The sequence below is a fragment of the Meles meles genome, chromosome 5 (genome assembly GCF_922984935.1).
Source record: "Meles meles chromosome 5, mMelMel3.1 paternal haplotype, whole genome shotgun sequence".
NCBI lineage: Eukaryota > Metazoa > Chordata > Mammalia > Carnivora > Mustelidae > Meles > Meles meles.
Window position 1 is genome coordinate 40948590 of NC_060070.1, and position 14396 is coordinate 40962985.

At 36.4% G+C, this 14396-nt stretch overlaps 1 pseudogene; it reads left to right on the forward strand.

Annotated features, from left to right (window-relative positions):
* The first annotated feature begins 11429 nt into the window (after window positions 1-11429).
* On the forward strand, window positions 11430-12244 carry LOC123942333 (annotated as a pseudogene).
* The last annotated feature ends 2152 nt before the right edge of the window (window positions 12245-14396 follow it).

Consider the following 14396-nt stretch of genomic DNA (forward strand, 5'->3'; position numbering starts at 1 on the left):
ATGGGTAGGGAGATGGGTTAAATGGGTGATGGGCATTAAGGAGGGCACTCATTGTGATGAGCACTAGGTGTTACATGTAAGTGATTCATCATACATGTAACCTGAAACCAATAATACTCTATATGTTAACTAACTTGAATCTAAATAAAATCTTAGAAGAAACATGTGTATGTATATGTACGTGTATATGTATATGTATAAAGTCAATTTTTTTCACAAAACTGTTACAGTGCTGCTACCTTGGCTTTTTTTTTTTTCCTATTCTGTTTGCATAGAATATCTTTTTCCATCTCTTCAGTTTCTGTCATCATGTGTCTTGAGGTCTAAGGTGAATCTCTTGTAGGCAGCATATAGATGGATCTTTTGTCTATCCATTCCATCACCCTATTTCTTAGACTGGAGCATTTAGATCACTTACATTTAAAGTAATTATTGATAGGTATATTCTTATTGCTATTTTGTTAATTTTTTTCCAATTGTTTTCATAGGTATCTGTTCCTTTCTTTCCCTGTTCTCTTTCCTTATGATTGATGAGTTTTAGTGCTTTGCTTGGCTTTTTTCTCTTTATTTATTGTGTATTTGTTATAGGTTTTCAGTTTGTGATTACCATGAGGGTTATATGTAACAACTTAATTATACAGCAGTCTATAATAAGTTAATGGTTACTCAAGTTCAAACACATTCTAAAAGAATTTCATTTTTACTCCCCCCTCCATGTTTATATTGTCATATTTTACATCTTTTTATATTGTGAGTTCCCTTAACTAATTTTTTAGATATAATCATTTTACTACTTTTGTCCTTTAACCTTAAGCAATTGCACTACCACCTTTACTATATGTTTGATTTTACTTGTGAAATTTTTCTTTTATAAATTTTCTTGCCTTAATTATGGCTTTTTCTTTTCCACTTAAAGAAATCCCTGTACCATTAGTGGTGGTGAACTCCTTTAACTTTTGTTTGTCTGGGAAATGCTTTATCTCTCCTTTAATTCTGAATGATAACCTTGCTAGATAGACTATTCATGGTTGCAGGTTTTTTTCCCTTTCAGCCCCTTGAATATATCATGTCATCCCCTCTGACCTGTAAGGATGCTGCTAAAAAATCAGCTGATAGCCTCATGGGATTTTCCTTGCACATAATTAGTTACTTCTTTCTTGCTGCTTTTAAAATTCTCTATTTTTAATATTTGACATTTTAATTACTATGAGTAGGCCTCCTTGGGTTCATCTTGTTTGGAACTCTCTGTTCTTCCCGAGCCTGGATGTCTGTTTTCTTCTGCGGGTTAGGAACGTTTTCAGCTATTATTTCTTCAAATAAGTTTTCTGCTCCTTTCTCTCTCTCTTTTCCTTTCCAGATTCTTATAATATCAGTGTTTATTTGCTTGATATTGTCCAAGAGATCCCTTAAACTACCCTCATTATTTTTTTTAGATTGTTTTTATTTATTTATTTGTCAGAGAGAGAGGGAGAGAGAGCAAGCGAGCACAGACAGACAGAGTGGCAGGCAGAGGCAGAGGGAGAAGCAGGCTCCCTGCTGGGCAAGGAGCCTGATGTGGGACTCAATCCCAGGACGCTGGGGTCATGACCTGAGCCGAAGGCAGCCACTTAACCAACTGAGCCACCCAGGCCTCCCCTCATTATTTTTTACCCTTTTTTTTCTTTTTGCTGTTCAACTTGGATGCTTTTCATTACAGTATCTTCCAGATAGCTTCCAGATTGATCTATTGTTCTGCATCCTCTAATCTACTGTTGATTCACTCTAGTACATTTTTCATTTCAGTTATCATATCCTTTAACTCTGGTTGGTTCTTTTTATATTTTCTATCTCTTTGTTGAGGTTCTCACTGAGTTCATCCATTCTTCTCTTCAGTCCAGTCAGCACCTTTATGACCATCACTTTAAACTCTTTTTGTCAGGTAGAATGGTTATCTCTGTTTCATTTAGTTCTTTTTCTGAGGTTTTGTCTTATTCTTTTGTTTGGAACATATTCTTCTGTCTCATTTTTCTTGACTATCTGTGTTGGGTTTTTGTTTTTTGTTTTTTTTTTCTGTGAACCGGGTGGATCAGCTATTTCTCTTAAACTTGAAGGAATGGTCTCATGTATGATCATACCTTGTCTAGACTGTGCCTGTGAGTTGCCTGACTGGCTGGAGCTGTGGCTGACATGGGCAGGGGATTCCAGAGCACTCCATGTTGGAGCTTCCCTGGTGAGATGGCCAGAACTAAAGTGGGCATGGACGAGGGTGGTCCTAGGGCTTTCCACACAGAAGTCACCCACCCTAGCAAGACAGCTGAAGCTGAAGTGGGTGAAAGTCAGAATGTCTCAGGGTGCTCCACACAGCGGCACTCTGGCAGGCAGCTAGAGTTGAGGCAAGTGGGCACAAGGGTAAGGGGAAGCTACATGCAGGGATGCCTGTTGAGTCATTTGGAGCCACAGTGGTATAGGCCTGGAGTGTTCCAGGGTGCTTTGTACCTGCGTCACCTTGACATGTGGCTAGACCTGTAGTGCTCACCAGGGGTGTTCCAGTGTATTCTGTGCTGAAGCTACCTTGGTGGGATGGCTTATGCTGGTGTGGCCTAAGGTCTTAGAGCTCAATGAGACAATAGGATAACTAGTGTTCCCAGAACTGCTCCCATCCACACTATCAAGGTGGAAGGGGAACATAAACCAACACATTCACCATTCCCACCAATCTGAAGAGAGTTTGAGCAGTTCCCCTGCCATTTGGCAGAGTTCTAAGGCTGGAGACTTTACATTCATTCTAGTTGCTCTCTTAAACCATGCGTTTTTTGTTGTTGTTGTTGTTGTTGTTGTTGTTGTTGTTGTTGTTTTTACTGTGCCCCAAGGATGACAAGTCTTCTCACAGTCCCTCAGTAACACCCCTTCCCAGTGCAGTGTGCAACATTTGATGTAGAGGTTCCCTTTTTTACCCTGTTTCTGTCTCTCTTGCCATTCTCTATGTGGCCTCCCTCTCTTCCATTGTGGAGAAACTGTTCAGTCATCCCTCAGTTCTTTTTCAGGAGAAATTGTTCCATAGATACAGATTTGGTATATCAGTAGAAGAGATGAGTTCAGGGTCTTCCCACATTGCCATCATGGATAATCTCCTATCCTGCATATTTTCAATGCACCATACTTGGAATTTAAAGTGCCAAATTGTCTGGATATCACATACTTCCAAATATGCCTTCAATAGACAAGGACTATGCTATTTATAGCCGAAGAACACCAAGAAAAATCTCATTTTCCTAAGTATAAAGTGTAGAAGCTAGAATGAGAGAATTTCCCTTGATTTATAAGCTTTAATAAGGTACTCCAAACCAAGAATTTAGAAGTACATCACTTTTTTTATTATTTTAGGGGATAAAAAAGAAAAATATTTAAAGAACATAGAATTTTGCCCTATTGTGAATATCAGATCTTTTCTAGGAACAAACAATTTTCCAAGAGTAGAAGATATTTCAAAGGCTTTAGTTGAATGTCTAAGAGGAATAGGGAAGAAGCAATACTCTATAATGAAAAAGAGATGTGGTGAAAAAAGAAAGGTGGAGAGAATACAGATTAAATTCTCTGTCTCATCATTTTGCCCATAATTTTGGTTTGATGTAGCAGCCATGAGAATTCATGAGGCAGACATCCTATTAGTGAAATTGATCCAGGGCCTCAGCTGCCATTCTATGAACTCCTTCTGAGCCTTTACCCCATGCTGTACCTCCCACATGTGCAGCAGGGCTACTCAGGCAGATGAGTTCCTGGTTCCTGGGAGGTATAAGACTCTTTTATCATCCAACTTGGGCTCAAGGCCTTGATGAACCTTCCTCAGACTGCACAGCAGGCTAGGATGCTTCTGCCAACATTTTCACTCTCTTTCACTCAAAGTCAAATTTTCCTCATGACCTAATGACTCTCTTGGCCTTTTCCAAACCCCTCTCTTATTTTCTTTCTTAGCTATCTCCCCTAATAAAATTCTTGGATATTAAATTTCATCTTGCTCTCTGCCAGAAAAAAAGGGCATAGTGACCTAAAAGGCTGAAAGGATTTCTGTGCTTCCTACAAGTCCTATTTTACCTCATATGCATATCCTCCAGAGGGTCTCTCCATTTTTCTCCAGAAAAACTGCATGGACTTTTAAAAATTTATCTTGGTGAATTTCACCGCTTTGTGAACTACTCACACCTACTTGGAAGACAATTTTTGAGAACACTTTGAAAAAATGTCTTAACCAGAATGAGACAGTTCATGCAGAGAGATAGTTTATGCAGTCAAATAAATACTCATCAAATGTTGGAAGCCAGATCTTGCTTTAGGTTTCCTTATTTTTAATATTTTAAAGCATATAAATCAAGTGAAACTCTCTCTTTCATCTTAGCTTCCACACTTTACACTTAGGAAAATGAGGTTTTTCATGGTGTTCTATAGGTTATAAATAGCATAGTCCTTGTCTACTTAAGGCATATTTGGCAGTGTGTGATATCTAGACAATTTGGCATTTAAATTTCAACTATGTTGCATTTAAAATATGCAAGATGACATAAGCCATAAGCTGGGCTTCTAAACTCCAGTTTTTTTTTATGACTGATATTTAAAATAATGTTTCAAGAGGTTAATACCCCATTGAAATTTTCTCTGTCTCTTTTACACACAATTGGTTTGACTGTTATGACTGTCAAAATAAATTAGAAAAGAATTGAGCCAATGGTGCCTTTAGACACAGCTTTAAATATCTGTACAATAGATGAAAAATGAAAAGGTTAAACTAAAAAACTTCTAAGGTTTCTTCCAGCTTTAATAACATAGGATTCTATAATTCTATGGTTTAATGCAGTCAGGTATATTTAGAGTTCTCCCTCCCTGACCATAAGTTCCTTTTACATTATGTTCCTTTACATAAAGTTTGGAGAATTTCCTTCTCTAAACATTTTGAGCAACCATGACAATTCCAAGTCTAATATGTGGGCATTGCTGGACCACTTCTGTAACTAGCATCAATCAGATGATCAAGAACCATAACACCATCTCTGAGAAGGCACAGATCTCTCCTGCCTTTATTCTCCTTTTTGTTGTTGCTTTAGGGGAATAATGATGGAAAAATTACTCTAAAAACATTTCACCATATTCTAAAAGCAATCTAACACAACCTTCCTTAAGGATCATACTTTCTACAACCAAAAGTTCCTTGCAGAAAGTGTCTTCTCAAGGGTTCTAAACCATTGAACAGGGCCAATTAGCCATGCTTAGCCATCAAAATCCCCCAAAGCCATCAATGTACAACTAAATTCAAACTTCAGCTTGAATGACGAGAGAGTAAAGAACCATGGTTTGAGCAGGAAAAGCCAATTCCTCTCTTTTCTAACCAAAAACAAAGGAGAAACAATTAGATATTTGCTGTTACTACTCAAAGAAACTATCAATAATATTACTCTCCTTATTCAATATACCTGCATTTCATATTTTCGTATCATTTAAATTAAACCTATCTATGTATATGCATAGATACAGGCACACATGCATATGCACATATATAAGCTTTGAAACATCTACTAACTGTTCTTCCTGTCCTGTATTTAAGTCACATAACCAAAAAATAAAACTTTAGGAAACTCCTACCATGAGAATTTTATCAACCTAATCCTTACAGATGAAATGTGGTTTCTAAATTGTAAATACCTATAAATACAGAAAAATATTTTTTCTTCTTTTCAAAGTCCTCAAGTTCTGTTCAAGTTTATTGCTTTTTCAACTCTACACACATAGTTATTTTATTTGAATTAAACCACTGCTTACTATTCTTTAAATAAAAATTTCAACTTAAAAATTAATTCAATTAAATTTGATAGCAAGATGTTAAAAACCCAAATATTCTATAATATGTAAACTTTTTTGCATTTTTCCAATATGGCAGAGCAGTAAGAGACTTTAGCTTTGTCTAGTCCCAGAAATTCAGCTAGATAGGTATCAAACTATTCTGAATACCTGGAAACTCAACCGAGATCTAAGAAAAGAGCTGCAGTTCTACAAATAGAAAAGCAACTACTTTCTGCAAGGTAGGAGGTACAGAGAAGTGAATCCAAGGTGATATGTGGGAAAATAAACCAAGAGGATGAGGGAGCCTCACTAAGCTGGTTACCTGAAAGTGATACAGCAGCAGAGTACAAAATCATAACTTTCAGAAGCCTACTCTGGTGAGGGCTGTCCCTACCTGAAAGCCATTCAGGTGGTGAGGTGGGGTGGAATCCTAGGTGGGGACAGTGAGGTCTTAGGATCCCCAAGGTCACAGAAAGAACAAGGGTGCCTGAGTGTGACAGAGTTCCCAGGCATTGGAGCCAGGAAGCTGCTTACAATTCAGGGAGCCCAGAAGGGCTTTCAGCTACATGTTGCCATAAACCAAAAGCTGAAGCCTTGTCCAGCGACTGCTCCCTAAAGCAGGGGCCCAGCAAGCTGCAGAACCATGGGGAGACTTCCCCTTTCCTTCCTCTGGAGGAGCAGTATGGGTGTGCACTGCAGGAGTCTGAAGGGTTTAGAGACTTGAAGCCGAGAGGCATGTCTGAGAAAGAAAAGCTCAGTCACAGGCTGGGTGTGCACGGAGTGTGGAGGAAGACCAGGGAGACTGGTGATTGACTGCTATTCCCTGAGGAGAGCAGGATGGGGGGACATGAGCTTTAGACTCCAGGGCTGGGACTGGGAGGATGCCATTTGCATTCTTATCCTCTAAAGCCTTCAGAGTGGGGCACCTGGGTGGTTCAGTGGGTTAAGCCTCTGCCTTCAGCTCCGGCCATGATCTCAGTGTCCTGGGATTGAGCCCCTCATTGGGCTCTTGGCCTGGCAGGGATCCTCCTTTCCCCTCCCTCTTGCCTGCCTCTCTGCCTAGTTGTGATCTCTCTCTCTGTCAAATAAATAAATAGAATTTTTAAAAAATAATAAAAAATCAAGCCTTCAGGGAATAAAAGCCACTTAAAGCAATCCAGCCTCCAACTTCTCAGTTTAGTCTGGCCCCTGTTAAGGGCAGTGCAGTTCCACCCGGGACAAAGATACCTGTGAATCAGTGTAATGGGCTCCTCCCCCAGAAGAGCAACAAGAACATCCAGCGAAGACGAAGTTTACTGATCACACAGAACTGCAGAACTCCAGCACTACAGGAAAATAGCATATAGAATTCATGGGTTTTTTTTCTCATAATTCTCTAGTCTTTAAATTTTAATTTTTTTTCTTTTCTTTTCAACCAACTTCTTATTTTCTCAACTCTTTAAGTCTTTTTAATTTTCATTTTTGCAGTTATAGCCTATCCTTTCATTATATTTACTTTTATATGGAGATATTTTAGATATAGATATTTTATTATGTGTGTGTGTGTGTGTGTGTGTGTGTGTGTGTGTGTGTGTGTATTTGGGTTTTCTGGGTTTGGGTATCTTCTGATTTGTTTAGTGCATATTTCTCTGGGGTCATTGTTTCCATTTTAGTATTTTGTTCTCTCATTCATCTGTTATTCTCTGGACAGAATGACAAGATGGAAAAATTATATATATATACTATCTATATAAAGTTTTTTTTTCTTTACAATTTTGGGATACAGTTTCTTCTGATAAACAGACAAAAATACACTCAGAATGTAGTGTATTACTCTGTTCACTTCACCTGTCTGATCATATTCTCTACTTTTTAGCCTTTTTTAATTTTCATTTTTACAGTTACATCCTATCCTTTCACTGTACTTAATTTTATTTTTGTATACATAGAAGCTTTTCTTTCTTTACAATTTTGAGATATAATTTCTTCTAACAGACCAAAATATACCCAGGATATAGCATATTTCTCTGTTCTGTTCACCTATTTATATTTTTCTTTTTTTTTGTCTTTTAATTTTCATTTTTAAATTTATATTCTATCCTTTCATTGTATTTAATTTTATTTTAGTACCTATATAAGTTTTTCTATCTTTACAATTTTAGGATCTTGTTTTCTAACAAACAGACCAAAATACACATGGGATCCACTGTATTGCTGTTCTGTTCACCTGTCTGATTATATTCTCTTTTTAATTCTCTCTTTTTTTTTTTCTGTTTTGAGTCTTTTCTGATTTGCTTAGTATATATTTCTCTGGGGTCTTTGTTATTATTTTAGTATTTTGTTCTTTCATTTATCTATTCTTCTCTGGACAGAATGACAAGATGGAAAAACGAATCTCAAAAAAAGAGAACAAGAGGCAGTACTGAGAGTCAGGGACCTAATCAGTAAGCAGAAAAATGATTATAAACATACTATCTGGGCTTGAAAAGAGCATAGAAGACACTAGAGAATCCCTTTCTAGAGAAATAAAAGAACTAAAATCTAATCAAGTCAAAATCAGAAAGGCTATTAATGAGATGCAATAAAAAATGGAGGCTCAAAATGCTAGGAGAAATGAGGCAGAAGAGAGTAGCTGTGATATAGAAGACAAAATGCTGGAGAATAAAGAAGCTGAGAAAAAGAGAAATAAACAACTACTGAATCACGAGGGGAGAATTAGAGAGATAACTAATACCATAAACCAAAACAATATTAGAATAATTGGGATCCCAAAAGAAGAGGAAAGAGACAGAATGAGAGTGGGAGGCAAGAAGGCATATTGGAGCATATTATAGCTGAGAACTTCCATAATCTGGGGAAGGAAACAGCCATTCAAGTCCAGGAGGCACAGAGAACATCCCTCAAAATCAATAAAAATTGGTCAACCCCTTGATGTATAATAGTGAAGCCTACAAATCTCAGAGACTCAGAGAAAATTCTGAAAGCAGGTCAGGACAAGAGGTGTGTAACAAGCAAGGGTAGAAACATTAGACTGGCAGAAGACCTATCCACAGAGACCTGGCCAGCCAGAAAGGACTAGCATGATATATTCAGGGTGCTACATAGAAAAATATGCAGCAAAGAATACTTTATCCAGCAAGACTGTCATTCAGGAGAGATAAAAAGCTGCCAGGACAAACAGAAACTAAAAGAATATGTGATCACTAAACCACTAAATCACTAAACAAGAAATACTAAAGAGGATCCTTTAAGTGAAGAGAGAGCCCAGAAGTACATAGACCAGAAAGGAACAGAGACAGTATACAGAAACAGTCACAGCAAAGAAAACCGCCAACAAAACCAAAAGACAACTGACAGTATGGGAGAAGATATTGGCAAATGACATATCAGATAAAGGACTAGTATGCAAAATCATAAAGTACTTATTAAACTCAACACCCAAAGAGCAAATAATCAATCAAGACCTTGACAGAAGACATGAACAGACATTTCTCCAAAGAAGACATCTAAATGGTCAGCACAAAAAAACTTGTTCAACATCACTTGGCATCATGAAAATACAAATCAAAACCACAATGAGATATCACCTCACACCAGTCAGACAGCTAAAACGAACAAATCGGGAAACGACAGATGTTGGCGAGAATGCAGAAAAGGGGAACACTCTTACACTGTTGGTGGGAATACAAGCTGATGCAGCCATTCTGGAAAACAGTGTGGAGGTTCCTCAGATAGTTGAAAATAGACCTACCCTATGGACCAGCAATTGCACTACTGGGTATTTACCCCAAAGATACAAATGTATCTGAAGGGACACCTACACCCCAATGTTTATAGCAATAATGTCCACAGTAGCAAACTATGGAAGGAGTGCCAATGTCCATTGACAGATAAATGGATAAGAAGATGTGGTATCTAGATCTAGATCTGGATCTAGATACATACAATGGAATACTACTCAGCCACCAAAAAAACCCCTGAAATCTTGCTATTTGCAAGATTTGGATGGAATAGAGGTATTCGGCTAAGTGAAATAAGTCAATCAGAGAAAGACAATTATCATATGATCCCACTCATATGTGGAATTTAAGAAACAAAACAGAGTATCATAGAGGAAGTAAGGGAAAAATACAAGATAGAGGAGGAAGATGAGGAAGATATATAGTGGGTCAAAATAAGGAATAGGTAAATACCTTAACATTTTTACTATTGCCTTTGTTCAAATAAATATGTTAGTTTTAATGATGAAGTATTTCAAAAATATAGAAAAGTACAGATAATAATACGGTTGACCCTTGAAATTTGGTTAAGAATACCAACCCCTGCACAAAAATCCATGTATAGCTTTTGACTCCCACAAAACTTAACTACTTTAGCCTACTCTTGACCAGAAGCCTTACTGATAACATAAATAGTTGATTTATACATATTTTACATGTTATATGTTTTAGACACTGTATTCTTACAATAAAGTATAGCTAGAATAACTAGAATAAAGTAGAGCAAAAAATAAGCTAGAGAAAAGAAAATGTTATTAAGAAAATCATAAGGAAGAGAAAATACACACAGTGCTATATTATATTTATTGAAAAAAAATCCGGGATGCCTGGGTGGCTCAGTTCAATAAGTGATTGCCTTCAGCTCAGGTAGTGATCCCAGGGTCCTAGGATCAAGACCCCCATGGGGCTCCCGGCTCAATGGGTAGCCTGCTCTCCCTCTCCTCCCTGCTCCAGCCCTTTCTCACTATCTCTGTCTCTGTCTTTCCAATAAATAAACAAAATCTTAAAAAAAGAAAAGAAAAAGAAAAAATCTTCATAAAGGTGGACTCACACAGTTCAAAACTGTGCTGTTCAAGGGTATAACAAAATACAAAACACCCTTCCCCTCAATTTAATAAATGTTGATATTTGGCAATATTTGAACTTTTTTATTTATTTTTTTAAATTTATTTGACAGAGAGAGCACAAGTATAAGCAGGGGAAGTAACAGAGAGAGAGGAAGAAGCAGGCTCCCCACCAAGGAGAGAGCCTGGTGCAGGGCTCAATCCTAGGACCCCAGGATCATGATCTGAGCCAAGGCAGACACTTAACCAACTGAGCTACACAGGCACCCCAATATTTGGCAATATTTGCCTCAGATATGTATGAAATAATGTAGTAGATACAAATAAATAAAGATACAAATAAGGTGTTAGAGATACCATTCCTTACCTCACTAGGAGAATCACAGATGCTGACATGTACCCTTCCAGTCCATTTTCTTTAATTTTCAGTGTTCTATTAAATTGTTTTATTCATTTCTTTATTCTTGAACAATTATGCTGCTTCCAATTTCTGCTAATACAAGGCTGCACTGACAGTTTTGAGAATGCCTTTTCATTTGAGAGTTCAACCACAATATGTAACTTAAAAGTAGAATCACTATCTTGTAGGGTATACACATTTTCTTTTTTTTATTTTTTTACTATGTTAGTCACGTGTTTACACATTTTCAAGTCCATAGACCTTATTAAAGTACTTTCCAAGGTAGATACACCAGACATGGTCATTGCAATACTTTGAGCTTCATAGAGATAGCATCGGGGCAAGCGAGAGTCAGACAGGCATTGGGCAACTCTGCCTCACGGAGGAAAATAATTAAACATGGGCAGGGAAGATCTGAAGAGGCCAAGAGGTAAAATGTCATCATGTGCATTCTTTGTGCAAACTTGCTGAGAACACAAAGAAGTACACAGAGGCTTCAGTCAACTTCTCAGAATTTTCTAAGAAGTGCTCAGAAAGGTGGAAGACCATGTCTGCTAGAGAAAAATGAAAATTTGGGATGCCTGGGTGGCTCAGTTGGTTAAGCAGCTGCCTTTGGCTCAGGTCATGATTCCAGTGTCCTGGGATCGAGTCCCATGTCGGGTTCCTTGCTCGGCGGGGAGCCTGCTTCTCCCTCTGCCTCTGCCTACCACTCTGTCTGCCTGTGCTAGCTCACTCTCTCTCCCTCTCTCTCTCTGACAAATAAATAAATAAAATCTTTAAAAAAAAAAGAAAGAGAAAAATGAAAATTTGAAGACATGGCAAGGTGGACAAGAAGAGAAAGAGGAAGAGAAAAATTATATCCCCCCTAAAGGGGAAACAAAAAAGATGTTCAAGGATCCCAGTGCACTGGAGACTTCCTTTGGCCTTTTCCTTGTTTTGTGCTGAGTATCACCCAAAAGTCAGAGAGCATCCTGGCCTATCCATTGGTGACATTGCAAAGAAATTGGGAGAGCGAAGTAACACTGCTGCATATGGCAAGGAGCCTTATGAAAAGAAAGGCTGTCAAGCTGAAGAAAAAAATATGTAGAGGATATTGTTGCATATCCAGCTAAAGGAAAGTCTGATGTGGCAAAAAAGGGAGTTGTCAAGACTGAAAAAAGCAAGAAAAAGAAGAGGAGGAAGACAAGGAAGATGAAGAAGATGATGATGAATAAGTTGGTTCTAGCAGGTTTTTTTCCTCTCTATAAAGCTTTTAAACTTGTTACACAACTCACTCCTTTTAAGGAAAAAAAATTGAAATGTAAAAACAAAACAAAACAAAAACAAAGCAGCTGTACCAATGTATCCTAAGACCAGCAGTTTTTGAAAGTTCTTATGTTCTGATTTTATTACTAAAATATCATATGATCAGTTTTTAAGTTTTAGCAATCTACTTTCATAAAATGTTGTCCCATTTCCTTTTAAGTTTAATATATATTTTGCTTCCCAATCCTTTATTGGTGGCTTGGATTGAAAATATTTTCACCCAGTAAGGGGCTTACCTATTTTATTTTATGGCTTTTTTGTACACATCTTCTTTATTTTAAATAGCTAAAGTTATCAACATTTTTAAGCTTTGTGCTTCTTGAGTCTTGTGGAAGAGCTCTTTTCCAAACTTCCAACATCACAGCTATTTTTGTTACTTTTTTTTTACACTTTTCAATTTGTCCTTGTTTTTAATATATTTAGGGTTTATTTTGTGTATGGTGGGAGGTAGGCTTCCAAATTTATTTTTCCCATATGCTTCATCAATTGTCCCATATGCTTCATCAGTTGTCTCACCATCATCTATTATTTTATCTTTCACCATTGAGTTGAAAGCCACTTCTTCCATATGTTAATTTTTCATATACACACATGGCTATTTCTAGGCTCCCTGTTCTGTTTACACTTATATATTTGTATATCCTTCTGCCCGTACAACGTATTTTCATTACTGTATAATTTATAACAATTCTTAATAAATGATAGAGTTAGTTCATTCTCTTTAATCTTCTTCTAATGTTTTCTTTTAGGTTGGTTTTTTTTTGTCCCTTTTAATTCATCCATAGAAAAGTTTAAAACAGCTTTGCAAGTTCAAGAAAATTTAAGATTTAGGTTGAACTAGCTTTTGCTTTGCTAGACTATTTTGGGGAGAAGCAAAATTTTAAAATATTGAGACTTTCTGACCAAAAACATGGTATTATTCTCCATTTATTTAGATCTTCATATATATTCTTCAGGTATGTTTTTTAAATTTTTCTACAAAATCATTTTATGTTAAATTTAATTTCATGTATTTTATAGTTTTGTGGCTAAAAGAATACAGTAATTTATTATTTATTTATTTATTTAACTTTCAGTAGGCTCCATGCCCAGCATAGAGTCCAATGCAGAACTTGAACTTCAATCCTCTGATCAAGACCTGAGCTGAAATCAAGAGTCGGATGCTTAATTGACTGAAACACCTAGGAACCCCATAGGATGTTTTAAAATTACATTTCTAAACCTGTTTTCTCTGATGTATTCAAATGCTATTAATTCTTATATACAGATTTGTAGACAATATACTTGATGGACTCTCTGATTACTTCTAATTTGTAAGTAGAATCTCTTAAATTTCATATGTATATAATCATATCATCTGTGACAATGGCACTTTGGTTTCTTATTTTTCCTTTCCCCATACCTCTTATTTATTTTCCATGTCATATTAAGCTTGTAAGGACTTCCTCAGTTGGTCTCTATACAAATATTGTCTCTTCTCTTCTCCCATTCTTTCTAATTTCTTTCTGGATATATATAAAATCTCTATATTTATAGATGATATATTTATAGATACAGAAATATATGTAGATGACATAGAAAGAAAAAGAAAGAATTCCTATTAGCTGTATGTTGGATCATATAATTCAGTTGAAGCTATTCTATTATACTTTCTTTTTAATATTTCATTTCCTATCTTTGTTACAACTTAGACAATGCCATGGGGCTACCTTTAAAGTCTTTGATTATCTCTTAATCAGAACCTAACCAGATATTTGATCCAACCATTCAAGTCTTAATTAATGATTGCATTTTTATAATTTTGAAACATTTTTTTTCAATCTGCATATCATATTCTTTTTTCATAGAGCCCTACTATTTCTTTATGGTTTTATTACTTCTTTTAATACTTTGTTCATTTAAATCACTTTCAGATTATTTATTTACCTCATATTCTTGGGATGCTTATTTTATCCTTATTTTTCTCCATTAATTTATCATTCAGGGTCTACTCTGGAGACAGAAACCATATCAGTAATTTGAATAGAGACAATTTTATATAAATATTTATAAATTAGTAAA